General features: G+C 44.1%; 1 long non-coding RNA gene across 1 annotated transcript; it reads right to left on the bottom strand.

The window, feature by feature from the left end:
* Window positions 1-6072: 6072 nt before the first annotated feature.
* On the bottom strand, window positions 6073-12279 carry LOC132405876 (uncharacterized). Its single transcript, XR_009515988.1, has 3 exons — window positions 11859-12279; window positions 10667-10710; window positions 6073-6476 (listed from the first exon to the last, which is right to left on the bottom strand). It is a non-coding gene; the product is annotated as an uncharacterized LOC132405876 (long non-coding RNA).
* Window positions 12280-19347: the final 7068 nt, after the last annotated feature.

Genomic DNA, 19347 nt, shown 5'->3' with positions numbered 1-19347 from the left:
TAACACCAGTAGAAATGGTGTTTAACCTCTACTGATTAAATGGGGGTGAAATCACTCAGTGTCATTTTTTTGGTTGTTATTATTTGTGGAAGTTTGATGGTGAAAAGTGGTTGACACATTTCCTTCTCCATATGTCACAAATATGGTTCATTAGCATTAAAGTGTGGTTGGAAGACAGGAACAACAATGCAGGAAAGCAAGCTCTCCTTTGACTTAGTGCCCCAGTACATAAATCAGAAAACATTCCAAGATCACCAACAATCCACCTCTGGCTTTGGGATGTGGGAGGAAATTGGACATCACTGACCTTGGAAATGGTACTTGTTTCAGCTCAAGAGCTGAGAGACTTAAGTTGGTAACCCAAGTGAGAGAGAAGGCCAGTTGACCATTCTGACACCAGCTGAGCTAAATCCAAAGCCCAGGCAAACACAGAAAACACTGATGTAACAAGCCACTCTAGTTCACTGGGTAATGTACATAGACGCTGAAAGCTTCTATGCAGATGGAGCAAGAGAATAGGAAAGTGAGTGGTACAGTGTTCTCTATCTGAGCACAAGAGTAAAGTAGCCTTTCCTGCAATTATTCAGTGTCACAGTGAGACTGCAGCTGAAGTATTGTGTCCAGTTTTCAGCACCCAGCCTAAGAAATGGTGTCCCTTGCACAGAGAGAGCCCAGTGAACACACAGCAGACCAGTTCTAGGCAAGGTGGGTTTGTAGCAGGAGGCCAGGTTGTATACATTAGGCCCGTATTCTCTGCCAGAAAAGGAAATTTCATTAAAACTTCCAGAACTCTTTAGCCTTGAAGCATGGAGGATGGAGCGGATGCGGAGGAGGTTCACAAGGATGATTCCAGGAATGAAAGGGTTATCGTACGAGGAATGTCTGATGGCTCTGGGTCTGTACTCACTGGAATTCAGAAGGATGAGGGAGGTTCTCACTGAAACCTTTCGAATGTTGAAAGGCCTAGACAGAGTAGATGTGGAAAGGATGTTTCTAATGGGACAGTCTAGGATAAATGGGCACAGTCTCAGGATCGAGGGGCGTCCATTCAAAACAGAGATGCAAAGAAATTTCTTTAGCCAGAATATATTGAATATGTGGGATTTGTTGCTACATGCAGCTATGGAGGCCAGGTCATTGGGTGTATTTAAGGCAGAGATTGATAGGTTCTTGATTGGACGTGGCATCAAAGGTTATGGGGAGAAGGTTGGGAACTGGGGTTAAGGAGATTTTGAAAAATGGATCAGCCACGATTGAATGGCGGAGCAGGCTTGATTGGCCAGCTGGCCTAATGTCTTATGGTTTTATGGCCTTTCCCCTAGCTGGGGAATCTAGAAGCAGGGGTAACAGTAGCTAAATAAGAACAGACCATTTAAGGCTGAGATGAGGAGAAAGCTCTTCAATGAGGATGGGAAGTAATTGGAACTTTACCCTGGAGGATCACAGAGGCTCAGCCAATGAGTTCAATGTGAGAGGGAGAAGATCAAACAGCATCTAGAGTACTTCATTGTGCTTGTAATTGACAGAGAACAGCTGTGTAATATGAATGGAGTTGCCTGTTGCTCTTCCTATTTATTGCCTGTTATGCTGCTAGCATTTCAGGCAGCCATTCTTTTCCTAAACTTACAGAGAAATAAATACCTCTACATGTTCAGTCCAAGGAAACTAGCGGGGATTCACATAATTTTAATTTTGCATACCGACGTCTTTTCTGAAATATTTTCTCAGCTCAACAGGTTGGAGAATACTTATATCTTTCCCAATTTTGATACCAACTGGCAGTATTTGCGAGATACTAATTTCAGCAGAGTATCAATTCAAACAGGGCCTCACACAGAGCTGTCTGACACACATCAGGGGGTTTCATAATGTGAATTAGATTCAGGTTTAATATCACTGGCACTGGTTGTGTGATTTGTTGTTTTGCAGCGGCAGTACATTGCAATACATAATAATAAAAACATAGAAATTGCAATAAAAATATACTTTTAAAAATTAAATTTGTTGTTCAAAATGTGAGCAAGAAAATTGAGTACAAGGGTTTTATGTCCATTCAGAAATTTGATGGTGGAGAGGAAGAAACTGCTCCTAAAGCATTAAGTGAGTGTATTCTGACCCCTGTACTTCATCCTTGACGGTACCAATAACAAGAAGCCATGCCCTGAGTGCTAAGCGACCTTAATGATAGATGCTGCCTATTTGAGGCATCACTTTTTGAAGATGGCCTTGATGCTGGGGTGGCTGGTGCTTGTGTTGAGAATTTCTGCAGCTTTTATCGATCCTGTCTCTCCATACCTGATGATGATACAAGGAGTTAGGATGTTCTTCACAGTACATTTGCAGAAACTTGCAAGAAATATTTTGGTGTCATACAGAGCCTCTCCAAACTCCTGATGAAATATGGCTGCTGTTGTGCCTTCTTTTCTAATTGCATCAATATGTTGGGGCCAGGGTAGATCCTCAGAGATGTCAACACCTAGAAACGTATAAGTGCTCACCCTTTCCACTGCTGATCGCATGGATGAACTACAACAATTGTTCATCCCAGTTTGGCAAAAGAATAAACCAGGGAAGGTAGTGCACCCGTGGCTGACAAGGGAAATTAGGGATAGTATCAAGACCAAAGAAGAAACATATAAATTAGCAAAAAAAAAGCAGTACACCAGAGGACTGGGAGAAATTCAGAGTCCAGCAGAGGAGGACAAAGGGCTTAATTAGGAAAGGGAAAAAAAGATTATGAGAGAAAGCTGGCAGGGAACATAAAAACTGACTGTAAAAGCTTTTATAGGTATGTGAAAAGAAAAAGATTGGTCAAGACAAATGTAGGTCCCTTACAGTCAGAAACAGGTGAATTGATCATAGGGAACAAGGACATGGCAGACCAATTGAATAACTACTTTGGTTCTGTCTTCACTAAGGAGGACATAAATAATCTTTTGGAAATAGTAGGGGACTGAGGGTCTAGTGAGATGGAGGAACGGAGGGAAATACATGTTAGTAGGGAAGAGGTGTTAGGTAAATTGAAGGGATTAAAGGCAGATAAATCCCCAGGGCCAGATGGTCTGCATCCCAGAGTGCTTAAGGAAGTAGCCCAAGAAATAGTGGATGCATTAGTTATAATTTTTCAAAACTCCTTAGCTTCTGGATTAGTTCCTGAGGATTGGAGGGTGTCTAATGTAACCCCACTTTTTAAAAAAGGAGGGAGAGAAAAACTGGGGAATTCTAGACCGGTTAGTCTGACATAAGTGGTGGGGAAAATGCTAGAGTCGGTTATCAAAGCTGTGATAACAGCACATTTGGAAAGAGGTGAAATCATCGGACAAAGTCAGCATGGATTTGTGAAAGAAAAATCATGTCTGACTAATCTTATAGAATTTTTTGAAGATGTAACTAGTAGAGTGGATAGGAGAGAGCCAGTGTATGTGGTATATTTAGATTTTCAAAAGGCTTTTGACAAAGTCCCACACAGGAGATTAGTGTGCAAACTTAAAGCACACGGTATTGGGGGTATGGTATTGATGTGGATAGAAAATTGGTTGGCAGACAGGAAGCAAAGAGTGGGAGTAAACGGGACCTTTTCAGAATGGCAGGCAGTGACTAGTGGGGTACCGCAAGGCTCAGTGCTGGGACCCCAGTTGTTTACAATATATATCAATAATTTAGACGAGGGAATTAAATGCAGCATCTCCAAGTTTGCGGATGACACGAAGCTGGGCAGCGGTGTTAGCTGTGAGGAGGATGCTAAGAGGATGCAGGGTGACTTGGATAGGTTAGGTGAGTGGGCAAATTCATGGCAGACGCAATTTAATGTGGATAAATGTGAGGTTATCCACTTTGGTTGCAAGAACAGGAAAACAGATTATTATCTGAACGGTGGCCGATTAGGAAAAGGGGAGATGCAACAAGACCTGGGTGTCGTTGTACACCAGTCATTGAAGGTGGGCATGCAGGTACAGCAGGCGGTGAAAAAGGCAAATGGTATGTTGGCATTCATAGCAAAAGGATTTGAGTACAGGAGCAGGGAGGTTCTATTACAGTTGTACAAGGCCTTGGTGAGACCGCACCTAGAATATTGTGTGCAGTTTTGGTCCCCTAATCTGAGGAAAGACATTCTTGCCATAGAGGGAGTACAAAGAAGGTTCACAAGATTGATTCCTGGGATGGCAGGACTTTCATATGAAGAAAAACTGGATCGACTAGGCTTATACTCACTGGAATTTAGAAGATTGAGGGGGGATCTTATTGAAACATATAAAATTCTAAAGGGATTGGATGGGCTAGATGCAGGAAGATTGTTTCCAATGTTGGGGAAGTCCAGAATGAGGGGTCACAGTTTAAGGATAAAGGGGAAGCCTTTTAGGACCGAGATGAGGAAAAACTTCTTCACACAAAGAGTGGTGAATCTGTGGAATTCTCTGCTACAGGAAACAGTTGAGGCCGGTTTATTGGCTATATTTAAGAGGGAGTTAGATATGGCCCTTGTGGCTAAAGGGATCGGGGGGTATGGAGAGAAAGCAGGTACAGGGTTCTGAGTTGGATGATCAGCCATGATCATACTGAATGGCGGTGCAGGCTCGAAGGGCCGAATGGCCTACTCCTGCACCTATTTTCTATGTTTCTATGATCCCTCAAAAAGGAGTTATGTGTGTTCCCTCAGTTTCCCCTTTCTGAAGTCTTACTGATGTTGTGTGGAAGGTTGTTGTGACATTACTCTACCAGCTGATCTATTTCCCTCCTGTAAGGATTCTTATCACCATCTGAAGTACTGCGAACAATGCTTGAGTTATTGGCACATTTATAGACGGTGTTTGAGCTGCGCCTACCCATGCCAACGTGGGTGCAGAGAGACTAGAGCAGTGGGCTAAGCGTACATCCTCGAGGTGCTCCAGTGCACTCTGTCAGCAAGGAGGAGACGTTATTTCTGATCTGCTGATGAGGAAATCGAGGACCCTGCTGCAGAATGAGGAACAGAGGCCCACGTTTTGGAGCTTGTTGATATAATTTGATGGTGTTGAATGCTGAACTGTAATCAAGAGCCAGCAGCCTGATGTGGGTATTGCAGTTGTCCAGGTGATCCAAGGCTGAGTGGGGAGCCAGTGAGATTGCATCCACTATAGACCTATTTGGGCAATAGGCAAATTGCAGTGGGTCCAGGTCCTTGTTTGGGCAGGAGTTGATTCTGGCCTTGACTAACCTGTCAAAGCACTTTATGACAGTAGATGCGAGTACCACTGGGTGATAGTCATTGAGACCACTTGGCCTGCTCTTCTTCTGCACTGGTATGATTGTTGCCCTTTAGAAGCAGGTGGGAGCCTCTGGATGCAGCAGTGACGGATTCAAGATTAACACTCCTGCCAGTTGGTTGCAGAGGCTTTCAGTGCCCTACCAGGTACACCTGATGCCCTACAATGGTTCACCCTCCCAGAAGGTGTTCTGACATCTTCCTCTGAGACGGAGATCACAGGGTAATTAGGGATTCACACAATTGTAGTTTTATTCTCCCTTTCAAAGCATACAAGGCATGGAGCTCATCTGGGAGTGAAACATTGCCATTCACGATGTTAGGTTTCGCTTTGCAGGAAGTAATGGCCTTGCAAGCCCTACCAGAGCTGACATGCACCTGATCCAGTCTCTAACATCAATTGGAATTGCTTTTTGCTCTTAAAATAGCCTTCCATAGGTCATACCTGGGCTTCTTGTATAATTCTGGATCACCAGTCTTGAGTGAGCCCTCAGCAGACTACAAATCTTCTGGTTCATCTATGGCTTCTGGTTTGACTACATCCGGTATATTCTCAAAGGCAAACATTCATCCACAGTCCCTGATGAAGTTGGAGCCAACTCTGGCCTACTCATTCATATTTGAAGATGAATCCCTGAAGGTTTTCCAGGTCTCCAACTCAAGGGAAGCAGAGACTCCTTGACCACACCTTCTTGCTCCTCCCCACTGGTGCAGAGGCCTTTAGCCTCTGTGGGTACACCAGGGGTAGGAGTACAGACTTTCCAAAGTGTGACCATGGAATAACATAGCAAACATTCTTCATGGTAGTCTGAATGGTTGTCAAGCGTGTAGGTGCCTCTGGTTCCTCAGGTGACATCATTGCTGGTGGAGACTCCTTCAAGTTGGCTTAGTTGAGATTCCCCCTGCAGTGTTTGGAAAGGCATCAGGATGCATTGTTTTGTGACTGTTGATTCAGCTCCTGATGTTGCCTGATGTTGGTCAGAGGTGGAATGTGCACCACTACCAGGATGATGGCAGAAAACTCCCTCGGCAGATAAAATGGATGTCATTTGATCGCTAGATGTTCCAGGTCAGGTGAGCAAAGTTGAGACAGAACCATTACCGCCAGGTGCCTCCCGTCTCCGTTCTTCTCCCATGGGGTGCCGACCACCAGTTGTCTTTCTCATAGAGTTGGATGAAGATAGACAGGTCAGACAACCAATGGTAACTGAGGTCAGGAGGGTTACCGGAGCAACTGGAAAATAAACAGACCGTTTAATGCCAGTTTGAATGACTCTAGATGGTCAATCAAGTCACCATACTCTCCGTCTTCAACTATTTTTTGTCTTATCTTCTTGATTAGTCTTTGAAAACCTAATCCTTTCCCAAATTCCATTAAAGAGTAAAAAACTATGCATTGCTATAATCATAAAAAACACAAAGAAAAATCAATTGTGACATAATGGGCAGCTCAAAGAGTCACTGATTCAAAGTACTAGAGATTTGGATTTGATCCTGTCCTCCTTGTATAGAATTTGCATACCCTCCCCATGACCGTGTGAGTTTCCTCCAGGTACCCTGGTTTCCTCCTAAATCCCAAAGGCGCACAAGTTGGTAGATAAATTGGCTGCATAAATTTCCCCTAGTATGTCGGTGAGTGGTAGAATGTGGGTGGGAATTTGATGTGAATGTGTGGAGATTATAAAAATTAGTTTTAATATATGGAAATAACTCAGAAAAATGTTTAGCTCGGATGGTTGATGGTTGTGTTGAGTTGTTCTCCGATCTTGGAAACATTTGCAAACATTTCGTCACCATACGAGGAGACACCATCAGTGTGCTGTTCACTTGTGGTGCGCCCCCTGAGTGCTGGGCCTTTAGTTACATAACAATCAGCTGACTGGTCATCATTACGGAAACACAATTGTGACATGGGCAGGTTTAATATATGGTTAAATGTGTGATTGGTCACAGAAGAGGAGGTTAAAGAGTCTGCTTCCATTATCATTTCAACAATGCTGGAAATGCTCAGCAAGTCATACAGCATCTGTGGGAAGTGAAATAGAGTTAGGGTTACATCCAAGTCTTTATGTAAGAGCAGCCCAGCCAATCCCACTTGCCGGCTCTCTCTTCATAACTATTCAACTCTTCCCTATTAGACACTCTGCCAGCTTGCTGCTGAGGCACTGAGAATCTGCCTCTACTCCCTCCCATTCCAAATCTTGACCACTAACAGGGCAAAAAGTATGCATGTCATGTTTTGCCCTCTGTCACTCACTTTCATTCAATGTTGAGTTTCAAGTTGCACACTTAAAGTCATTGATCTAAAATGTTAGCACTGTTTCTCTGCTCACAGAAGCAGCCTGACCTGCTGATTGTTTACAGAATTTTCGATTTTATTTCAGATCTCCAGCATCTGCAGTTTTTTTGACATTTTTGAGCATTCCTGTAACACTTTTGAAACATCAGGACGCCCCAACATCAAGATAGTCCTTTTGTGTTTTGGTTATTGCTGCTAAGTATGGAACACAACTGATTTTAAGCATGACAACAATTCTGAAAACATTAATTTAAAAAATGACCAGGCAAACAGTTTTAATCTTCTTTTGCTTTGTCTCTGTGCCATGAAGTTATAGAACATAAGAATAGGCCCTTTGGCCCACTTTGTCCCTGCTGCTTCATGAACGATACAACGGAATTGCTCAAGGGCTGTTCAGACAGATACATGTACAGACAGGAAATGGAGGTAGGGCTTCCCACCCTGGGGTTCTCGGACCCCCTGCTTAATGCTATTGGTCCATGGCATAATAAAGGTTGGGAACCCCTTGAAGGATACAGATGTTGTGTTGTGCGGGCAAACTTCGGAATCAGCTTCTTCCTCTCCACCGTCAGTTTTCCGAATGGTCCATGATCTCATGGACACTACCTCGATATTCCTTTTTTATATTTATTTTGTAATTTATACCAGGTTTTTATTCTGTACATTTACAATTGGTTATGAATGTCTAATAGTGAAAAATAAGTTTATGTCATATGCACTAGTACCTACATGCACATGAGCAGTGAGAAATGTCCAATGCTGCTTGATTCATTGAGATTGTTGTTCTGGATCAACTCAGTAGGTTCTGAGTGATGGAAGAAGAATAGTCTCTCATCAGAAGTTACAAACGTCCTACAGGGTTGGCTTGGAGGACCACAGTCTCACAGGAGGAGCTTTCTTCACTCACTCAGTGGGTGGCGAATCTTTGGATCCTAGGGATTCAGTCAGTGCGTGCACTGCAAACAGACACTGATAGATTTCTAGATATAAAGGGAATCAAAAGATATGGGGGGGGGTGTGGTAGTGTCAATAAGGTGGTGACGCAAGAGGTACTCAGCCTGATAAAGGTTCTAGGCTTGAAGCATCAACTGTCCATTTTTCTTCCCAGAAGCATCCTGATCTGATAGATTCTTACATGTGGATTGTTAAAAAATTATGCTCTTGCAATAAATTAGACATAATTTATTTTGGGGGAAAGCCGGAGATTGGGATTGAGAGGGAAAATGGATTTGTCATGATGAAATGGTGGAGCAGAATCGATTGGACAATGGCCTACTTTTGCTTTATATCCTATGGTCTTGTAATATTGACAAACGGTTGAGAAGACTAAAGGGGTCAAATGGCTTTTGTTCTTATTTTAAGTTGAAATAGATAGTTTTCTTCTGCTAAAGAACAATTTTAAACAAGGATTCCTGCTATGCACCTTCGCAGGCCAGGCAGCATCTATGGAAAAGAGTATAATCGATGATTTGGGCTGAGATCCTTCATCAGGACTGGAGAAAAGAAGATGAGGAGTCGGAGATAGAAGGTGGGGGAAGGCGTGAGGAAGGAAGAAGATCAGGGTGATGTGAAACTGGGGGGGGAGGGTGAAGTGAAGAGCAGGGAAGTTGATTAGTGAAAGAGGTGCAGGCCTGGAGAAGGGGGAATCCAAATCATAACTGTAAAGGAAGGGGAAGAAGCCAGGGCAAAAGTCAACCATTTATTGCTTTCCATAGACGCTGACTGACCTGCTGTGTTCCTCCACCGTTCTGAATCTGTACAGTACTCTGAATTTCCAGCAGCTCCACAGTCCATTGTGTTTGGAACCTTTCAATTCTCGGCTCGGTTGAGTTGTTCTCCGATCAGCAATTCATTTGTAGCCCTTTGGTCACCTTACGAGGAGACATCATCAGTGCGCTGTTAATTTGTGGAGTGTCCTCCGAACGCTTTGCCTTTACATACTTATCAGTCAGCTGATTGGCCGTTGTTACGGGAACTCAATTGTGATGCAAGGAAGGTTCTCGTCGCTGATTGGTTGCTTGGTGAACTGTGGTCTGGAATTCTAGCCGCACAGACATAAATAGGATCAAGACTGACATGTCTGTTTACAGAATTGTTCACGGAAAGCCGTGCTTCTAGTAATTTATTTGCATGCTGTGTGTTTGCTGATTGATGAGTAATAAAGGCCAAACACTCAGAAGATAGTCCACAAGTGAAAGGTGCACTGATGATATCTCCTCAAACGGCGACGAAACATTTGCAAGTAAATTGCCATGATCACAGAACAACTCCTTCCAACCATCAACCACCCGAGCTACACATTTCCTGAGTTATTTCTTTCACTTCTTCTTTAGAAGGCCTTCAAGGCCCCTGCTTGACACCTCAACCACGAGTCAGCTGCTCCAACCTCATGTCACGTGCTCACTGAGGTACTGGGAGTGTCAGACCGAGGAGCGGCGGGACGGAGACTGGAGCGTGCAAAATGACAAGAATGCATCTCATAAATAAAAAACGGAACATGTTACTGAGGCACTGACAAGCACTTTATCAATCAGTGCTACAGAAGAGACAAGTCAGTCTCAACAAAACAGGTAATTAGGCCTTTAGAAGCAGGCTTTAGTTCACAAACAGCTGAGCCAAGCAGCTTGAATCAAGCACAACTCTGTTTCATGTAAGCTACCACCTTCAGATACTGACAAGCAAAATGCCTGTTCAACATCCACACACTTTGCACTCACTATTTTCTTTGTCTCTTTGAGAAAAAGAGTTCTGCTTGATTGGAAGATCTGTCACAATTTTTTTTTTTAACACCTTTGCTCGATGGTGTGTGGATGTTGCTAGCAATGTTAATATTTACTTCTTCTCGTTTTAGAAGGGCAGGTGCAATCTGTGTGGAGAAGGAGCTCCCCCCCCCACCCCCCACCCCCCCCCCAGGGCTTGGACACAGTGCTAAAGAAGGAATAAATTTAATTTCCACATCAGAATGGTATATATGATAGCAATGGAACCTTCAGTCAGGTTTAATGGGATCTTCATGGTTTAGATGCAACAGTTGCCCTTCACAAACACTCTCCAAAGGGCGGCCATATTGCATTCAATCCAGAGAGACAACCCAGAGCTTCCGGGCTCCTTTCACTTCAACCCACCTGTGCGCTTGCTGTCTGAGCTCTTGGCCTTTGTCTCTTATGCTCTGCCAAAAAAAGCCCAACACAAAGTCAAGGAATAGGATACACACAAAATACTGGAGGAACTCAGCAAGCCAGTCCGACACCCACCTTACCCTCAAATTTATCTGTCCTTTTCCAACACCTCCCTCCCTTTTCTTGATCTCTCTGTCTCTATCTTTGGAGACAGTCTATCTACTGATGTCTTTTATAAACTCACTTATTCTCACAGCTCCCCAGACTGTACCTCTTCTCACACTGTTACTTGTAAGTATTCCATCTCTTTCTCTCAATTCCTCCATCTCTGGATGCGGCTTTTTATTCCGGAGCTAAGGAGATTCTCTACTTCTTCAAAGAATGGGGCTTTCCTTCCTCCAGTATCAATGCTGACCTCAACCGCATCTCTTCCATTTTGCACATGTCTGCCCTCAACCCATCCTCCAGCCATCCCACCAGGGATAGGGTTCCTCTTGTCCTCACCTACCATCCCAAAAGCCTTTGCATTCAGCACTTAATTCTCCGTAGCTTCTGCCATCTCCAATGGCATCCCACCATCACCTTTCCGTGCACCCCCTCCTTTCTGCTTTCCACAGGGATTGCTCCCTAAACATGACTCCCTTATCCATTCATCCCATCCCGCTGATCTCCCTTCTGGTACTTACCTTTGCAAGCAGAATAAGTGCTACACCAGCTCCTGTACCTCCCTCATTACCATTCAGGGCCCCAAACAGTCCTTCCAGGTGAGATGACACTTCACCTGTGAGTCTGTTGGGGTTCTACTGTACCGATGCTCCCGGTGTGGATTCCTGTATATCAGTAAGATCTGATCTAGATGGGAGACCGGTTCACTGAGCACCTACTCTCCATCCTCCAGAGAAAGTAGGATCTCGCAGTGGTCACCCATTTTAATTCTACTTCCTATTCCCATTCCAACATGTCATGCTATGGCCCCCTCTACTGCTGCTTTGAGGCCACACTCAGGTTGCAGGAGCAACACCTTGTATTCCATCTGGGTAGCCTCCAACCTGATGGCATGACCATCAATTTCTCTAACTTCTGGTAATTGCCAGAAAATTTGTGTCACTTTGTGTCAGAGTGAAAACAAATTTCTACAAATTGGTCTGAATTTATTATAGTTATTAAACATAAAATAATTGATTCCATAATTACTTACCCTCTTCAAGTCAGTATTTAGTAGATGCACCTTCAGCAGCAATTACAGCCTTGAGTCTGTGTGGATAGGTCTCCATCAGCTTTGCACATCTGGACACTGCAACTTTTCCCCATTCTTCTTTACAAACTGCTCAAGTTCTGTCAGGCTGCATGGGGATCGTGAATGAACAACCCTTTTCAAGTCCAACCACAAATTCTCCTTGGATTGAGGTCTGGACTCTGACTTTGCCCCTCCAGGACATTAACTTTGTTGTTTTTAAGTCATTCCTGTGTAGCTTTGGCTTTATGCTTGGGATCATTGTCTTGTTGGAAAACAAACCTTCTCCCAAGTACAGTTCTCTTGCAGACTGCACCAGGATTTCCCTGCATTTTGCTGCATTCGTTTTACTCTCTATCTTCACAGGCCTTCCACAGTCTGCTTATGGCAAACATAGCCTTTAGTCTGATGGCCAAAAAGCTCAATTTTGGTTTCCTCAGACCATAGAACCTCCTTCCAGCTGACTTCAAAGTCTGGCACATGCTTCCGTCAAACTCTAGCTGAGCTTTCATGTGAATTTTTTTCAGTAGTGGCTTTCTCTTTACCACTCTCCCATGAAACTGTGACTGGTGAAGCACTTGAGCAAGTTGTTGTACGCGCAGTCTCTTTTATCTTGAACACTGTAGCTTATAGCTCCTCCTGAGTTGTCATAGGTCTCTTGGTGACATCTCTCAGTAGTTCCCCTCTTGCATGGTCACTTAGTTTTTGAGGACGGCTGTCCCATATTCTTTTCATTTCTTGATGATTGACTTAACTGTACTCCAAGTGATATTCAGTGACTTGGAAATTTTCTTGCCTCCATCTCCTGACTTGTGCTCTTCTGTAACGTTTTCTCCGAGTTACTTGGGGTGTTCTTTTGACTTCATGGTGTAGTTTTTGCCTGAAAACTGACTCACCAACAGTTATATCCAGATACAGGTGTATTTTCACTACTATCAATTGAAACATATTTAAAAAAAACAAGCAAATATTCAAAAATTGCAAGTAACAATATTTAAAATAGTGAGCAAAGAAGCACATTTACTTGAAAATAACCTAAATATTGCCCAAGACGTGGAGCAACAATGTCCAGCAATCGATGGTACAGTCTCCTGGCAGTATACAGACGCACACGACCTAGCCTGCTATTCCACTGCTTAAACATGGGAGGGCAGCACCAAAGGAAGAAGCCAGACCCCAGCTGAGCACGGACACGCCACTATAAATGCTTCCATGTCTCTCACCTGGTCCGCAGGCCTAGCCAGGCAAGCCCGAAGCTTGAGGCCTTGTTCTCACTACAACCGAGGCTACACAGCTCCCACGTTGCCTGTCCCTCCACCAGACAAAAGTAACAGGTTTGCAGCAACTTACATTAACACTGTCCAACAAAGTCTTGCGATTGCAAGTGAAATGTCTGAAATGATGCATTCAGGAATGTGTGTGTGTGTGTGCGGGCGCACGTACAAACAGAGCTCCTATGGTATGTCATCCTCAGGTTTGGCTGTCCCAATAAATTTGTTAACATCCTCCGCCAGTTCCACGATGGGATGACTGCTCGGGTGACCATAGGAGGACAAGAGTCCGAGCCCTTCCTTGTACGCACAGGGGTGAGGTAGGGGTGTGTGCTAGCGCCAGTGCTCTTTAACATCTTCCTCCTGTGTGTTACCAAGCTTCTCCACAATGAGATTGAATACAGCAGCAGTGTGGCAGTGGACGTCAGATTAGATGGCAACCTCTTTGACATCAGGAGGCTCCACGCAACCACCAAACTCCATAGAGAGCGGGTCCTGGAGCTGCAGGATGCAGACGACTGTGCTCTTGTGGCCCACACTCCGGAGGATCTTCAGACTGTCCTTGCTGTGGCAGTGCGAGCGTACAGCAGGATGGGGCTGACTGTCAATACCACCAAGACAGAAGTGGTTTGCCAATGGAGTGTCAGTGTCCCACCCACCCTACCTGCCTTCACTGTTGGTGATGAAAAGCTGCTATTGGTGCCATCTTTCAAACATCTGGGGAGCATTCTCTCTGAGGATAGCGGCATTGACAATGACATCCAGAGCCGCATTAAACAGGCATCAGCTGCCTTTGGGAGACTTCGGCGTAGAGTCTTTCAGAACAGGAGCCTTCGTCCCTCCACAAACGTCGCTGTATACCAACCAGTCTGTGTCACCACCCTCCTTTACGGCTGTGAAGCTTGGGTAACTTACAGCCGTCACATCAAGTCCTTGGAGCGCTTCCACATAAGCTGCCTCCAGCGCATCCTGGGAATTACCTGGTGGGAGCGGAAGCCTCACACTGAAATACTTGTGAAGACCAACTACAGAAGTATTGGGGCCATGATCACCCAGCGTCAGCTGCAGTGGCTGGGGCACGTGATAAGGATGCCCCCATGTCGGCTACCCCGCAGAGTGTTATACGGTCAGCTACATCATGGCCGACGCTCAGCTGGAGGGCTGAAGAAGCGCTATGAGGATCAGGTGAAGAACGCTTTAAGGAAGTGTAAGATCAGACCCGAGGACCTGGAGGATGTTGCTGCCGACCGTAACACTCGGTGACAGCTGAGTAGGGACAGGGTTCGTATTCTGGAGATGGAGAGAACAACCAGAAGACAGCAGAAGAGAGCTGCGAGAAATGCAGCCATGGTTGCCACCACTACCAGCACTACCACATATACATGTCCCACCTGCAATAGAGCTTGTGGTCCAGGATAGGACTGTATAGTCATCAAAGTTAAAGGAGTGGACGTCGTCATCGGATTTCGATGGACAACCGAAGAGGAAGTGTGTGTGTGTGTGTGTGTGTGTGTGTGTATGTGTGCGTGCGTGCTCATGAATGTTTGTATCTATGCATGCTTAGAGAAGTCAGATGCAGAAATAAATTGCACCGGTGACTGTAACACAAAGGCAACATCTGTAGAACCAGTCTTAACCACAGCGACATCAGCAGGGTTGGGCTGCTGTACGTCCAGAGCGGTTTGTGGTCCACAGGGCAAGAAATTGACCGAAGATCTAACATCCCAGCCTGCTGTGTGACCACCATAGATCCTGGGACGTAGAGTCGAGGACAGGCCTGTCAATCCAAATCCCTGTCGATTTTGACTGTCCATAAGGTTTAAGTTTCACAATAAAATAGTTTCTGTGTGTCCTTAGAAACCTTTTGAAATGTCAACACAGGCAGCAGCTACTGAGAAAAATAACGGAAAGAGTGCTTCAGCTAAGTAAACATGAGGTACCGCATTGGAAACCTCGCTGCGTGTCTGATAAACTTATTTATGTACACATGGCATTTCATGTCAATGTGGGCTTAGCTGGCTCCAATAAACAGACAGATGGAGGAGTCTGGAGGTCTGTAGTTTCCAACTTAAAATGTAACCCCTTTGTGAATATGCAATTCCGTTGAAATTTTCTTCAGACTGAAAGCTCCACAGAAGTGAAAATAAAGTGATTGCTCGGGCTCCTGGAGTTTAATTCAGAATTATGATTGTAACATCTTGAAACCTTTAATAGCTGACAGAGGTAAGAGACACAGGAGGAAAAGAGAACTAATTCCTTTTGCTCCAACTAGGGTTGAGATGGGGGATTTATAACAAAATTCATGGAATCAGTAGACAAACTTGTTTGTAGTTGGTTCAGATTTATTTTAAACACAGGACCCTCAATCAGAAGGGCAGAAGGTCAAGGAAAGGAGGTCTGCTGAGACACCGTCCTTCTTTCATTATCATTTCAATGGATGTGGGCTTCACAGGCCAAGCCATCATCATTCCTCTGTTCATTATGTGCCATGCTGTTTAACGAGGGCAACCATGCTCTTTCCATGACCATAATTGCTCTTGGCAAATTTTTCTGTTGAAGTAGTTTACCATTGCCTTCTTCTGGGCAGTGTCTTTACAAGACGGGTGACCCCGGCCATTATGAATACTCTTCAGAGATTGTCTGCCCGGAATCAGTGGTTGTAAAACCAGGACTTGACATAATCACTGGCTGCTTATACGACCATCCGCCACCTGCTCCCATTGGCTTCACGTGACCCTGGTCAGGGCGGTGGGGAGTAGGATCTTGCCCAAGGGTGACCTGCAGACCAGCAGAAGGTAGGTGCAACTTACACCTCCTTTGGTAGGGATGTGTCTCTGCCCCGACACCCATCATTACTGATCATCGTCATCATCACCGCCAGCATTTAGGGAAGCAATGAAGGTTCTCAATCTCTGTCTGTCCTTAGCCATTTTCTCTATTGTGCCCCAGGTGTGGTATCTTGACAGTGTTCAGGGCTTCCTTCATCATGCCAGTAGCTTCCTCTCGATTTTCACTACTGTCAGTCGTGCAAATCCTGGGTGGAGACTCGGGAATACTGTCTCACTCAGATGGATTCTTCGTTGCTGTTTGTGTAACAGCTTTCTCTTGACCAGTTGGTGTTAGCCCTGTGCTGAACTCCAAACCTGGAGGACCAATAGACGTCTCCTAGTCTGGCCTCTACCCTTTGACCTGTTTGTCATGGGCGACCCCACCAAGAGTCAGAGCACAATGCCCTGACTCCAACCAACATAGCTCTCTGGGTCACTGAAGCACAAAGGCCTCCAAACCCTACGACAAGGTTGTGGTCCTCTTGGAGGATCACCATTTATAGCCCTTTCCTAATAGCCATCGAGAGGGTGGTGGCAAGCTGCCTTTGAACCATTACAGTCCTCGAGTGTACCCACCATGTGGTTAGGGAGGCAGTTTCGATACGTTGACCCAACGACAGCAGCGTGTCTCCGAGTTGGGATCGTGCGTGGCTTGGTGAGTTTGTGGCCCTTGTCCTAGGGGTTGGGTTTGGATGGTTCCCAATAAAGAGTTGCTGTGTTGCTGCAGTGCATCATGAAGATGGATGTAAAGTGCTACTATTGTGGCTAGGTGATGGGTGTGAATGAATGGCTGGAGATAGGCTGCTAATCAAACCTTATCAGATCGTCAGTAGATTGTTCCTCACGATTGTCTGAACATATGTCAGGGTCACCTTAAAGTACAAAGGAAAGAAAGAAATTGAAAGATAAAGTAGTTACATTAATCTTCAGTTATGTTGTAATCTTTCAACATCAGGTTGTATTTCACCACAGAATAAGGAATCCTTGTTTTTTCTTATTATTCATTGAAATCCTGAGTTAATACTTCTATCTCAATGTTCTCCAAGACCTGGCCCATGTAAACATGAATAGGACGACCTGTAGATATGTCACCCAGCAGATTTGTCACAACTGGAGGAAAGTTGCACCTTAGGTTCATAAAATAAAATAATCTGGTTGAAGTTTGATGGAATATTTTGGAAATATTCCCCACAAGTGTCAGTCTTCTGGAGCTGTCTAGCAAATGGCCTTTATTATAAATGCATTGGTTTTAAGAAACTCTTTTTGCTTCACAGCAATGGAAAACAAATGATATTTTTGAAAAATAAAGGTTCAAAGGTTTTCAAGAAAGTCACTGATCAACAAATGTGACACCGTCACTGAGTTAGGGTTGAAGTTTGATGTCCAGTATATGATCAACAAAACCACTGGAATTTGGAAGAACAGAACCTGAAACAATTCCCGAGGTATCTTTAAAGATAAATATTAAAGTTCAAAGTAAATTTTATTATCAAAGTAGATATAAATGCTCTTTTTCTCCAGTCCCGCCGAAGGGCTTCGGGCTGAAACATCGACTGTATTTTTTCCATTGATGTCGCCTGGCCTGCTGAATTCCTCCAACATTTTGTGTGTGTTGCTCTGATTTCCAGCATTGCAGATTTTCTCGTTTGTTACACTTATGTCCTCTCCACTCTCCGTGCTGTGAGAGTGCTCTGACTGCTGCGCACTTCTGCGAGCTTCATGACGATCTGCCCCGCTGTTTGATGAACTGAAACCCAGGCTATGGGCCTGCTCTGGCTACTCCGAAAATCAAGCCTATGGACTTAATCTGGTTCAAAATACTATTGCTTGCTTTTATCGTTTGCATGAATTGTGATTTTTTTTCCCTTCTTTCTCTGCCTATTGGGTGTTGGTCTTTTTTTAAAACTGGGTTATTTTGGGTTTTCTTGCTGTGTGGCTGCCTGTCAGCAGACAAACCTCAAGGTTGTATAATTTATATATACTTGATAATAAATGTACTTTGAATCCTTTGAATATCACCACATACAACCCTGTGATTCATTTTCTTGTGGGCGTACTCAACAAGTCATTAGAATAGTAATTATAACAGAATCAATCAAAGACCTCCCAGTTAGATTAGCTTTACTTGTCGCGTTCCAGTGAATTCCATTTTATTCTGCCGCTGGTGAACAGGGGCAGCCGCTTATTTAGGACAACTCTTAATGAAAAGAAACAAATTGAGGAAACTGCCGGAATTCTCTTCATTATTTGGGACACGATGCTGCTTAATCGGGGCATGAGACCTGCCAGACAGATTCTAACTAGCATCAGTTGTGCGCACTCGTGTGGCTGTTAGATGCTATACTCTGTTTAAAGAGAACACTTTTTAAATAGTGTCAGTTGCATGTGTTTGTGTTCCAAAAACAGTGTTTTTTTTATCACTGAGAGTTGGCGAGAAATAAGCAGTAAGACAATCATGAGCTGTTTTGCTCACTGCCGTTTCAAGCGTTCAGGCTTGGGGATGCCAAAACCGGTTGGGAGTGAAAATGAAACAATTTCACTACTTCAACAAGATAGGAACTATGAGGAATTTGAAGGAACCTATTGACAATCGTCTTGAACGTTACAATGAATTTGAAGACTTGGAGGATGCAATCGTTGATAACATTGTGCAACGGCAGCCCATTATCTGCACTAGGTGTCTGTGATGATTTTCATTTTGTACTCTGAATGAATTCCTCCATCGATAGCTATTAGGAACTAATACACAGTTTTATAGTACTGTAGTAATTTTGGTAGTGTTCTAATTTGTTCTGAATTTATTTTCATTACTAATTGTTCTGTATCTCATTTAAAAACATAATTTGTTACTCAGTTTGTCCTTTTTATACTTTTCTGTTTCCATGAAATTTTGGCTAATAGCTGCTTAATTATGTCCAAATATACTGGTCCCAGTGTGTCGACAGGTGGCTACGCGGCAGAGTAGCGGTTAGCTCGAATCTAGTACAGCTTGGACCATGTGGTTCAGAATTCAATCCCCACCTTCTCTCTGCTGAGTCTGATCGTCTTCCCCATGGAATGCATGGGTTTTCACAGGGTCCTTTGGTTTCTATCCAAAGGACATACCCGGTGGATTAACTGTAAAATGACCTGTGATTAAACTAGGGTTAAATCAGGGTTGTCAGGGGTTGTTGGGTGGTGCAGCTCGAAGGGAAAAAGAGCCCTCCTGCGCTCAATCTTTAAATAAATAAGTAACATACACAAAATGCTGGAGGAACTCAGGCCAGGAAACATCTAAGGGAAAGGGTAAGTAGTCACCGTTTCAGGTTGAGACCCTTCATCAGGTCTCATTAAATAAATAAATTAACCAGAATC

Source organism: Hypanus sabinus, chromosome 16 (genome assembly GCF_030144855.1).
Source record: "Hypanus sabinus isolate sHypSab1 chromosome 16, sHypSab1.hap1, whole genome shotgun sequence".
Lineage (NCBI taxonomy): Eukaryota > Metazoa > Chordata > Chondrichthyes > Myliobatiformes > Dasyatidae > Hypanus > Hypanus sabinus.
This window is presented reverse-complemented; position numbering and strand designations above follow the sequence as displayed.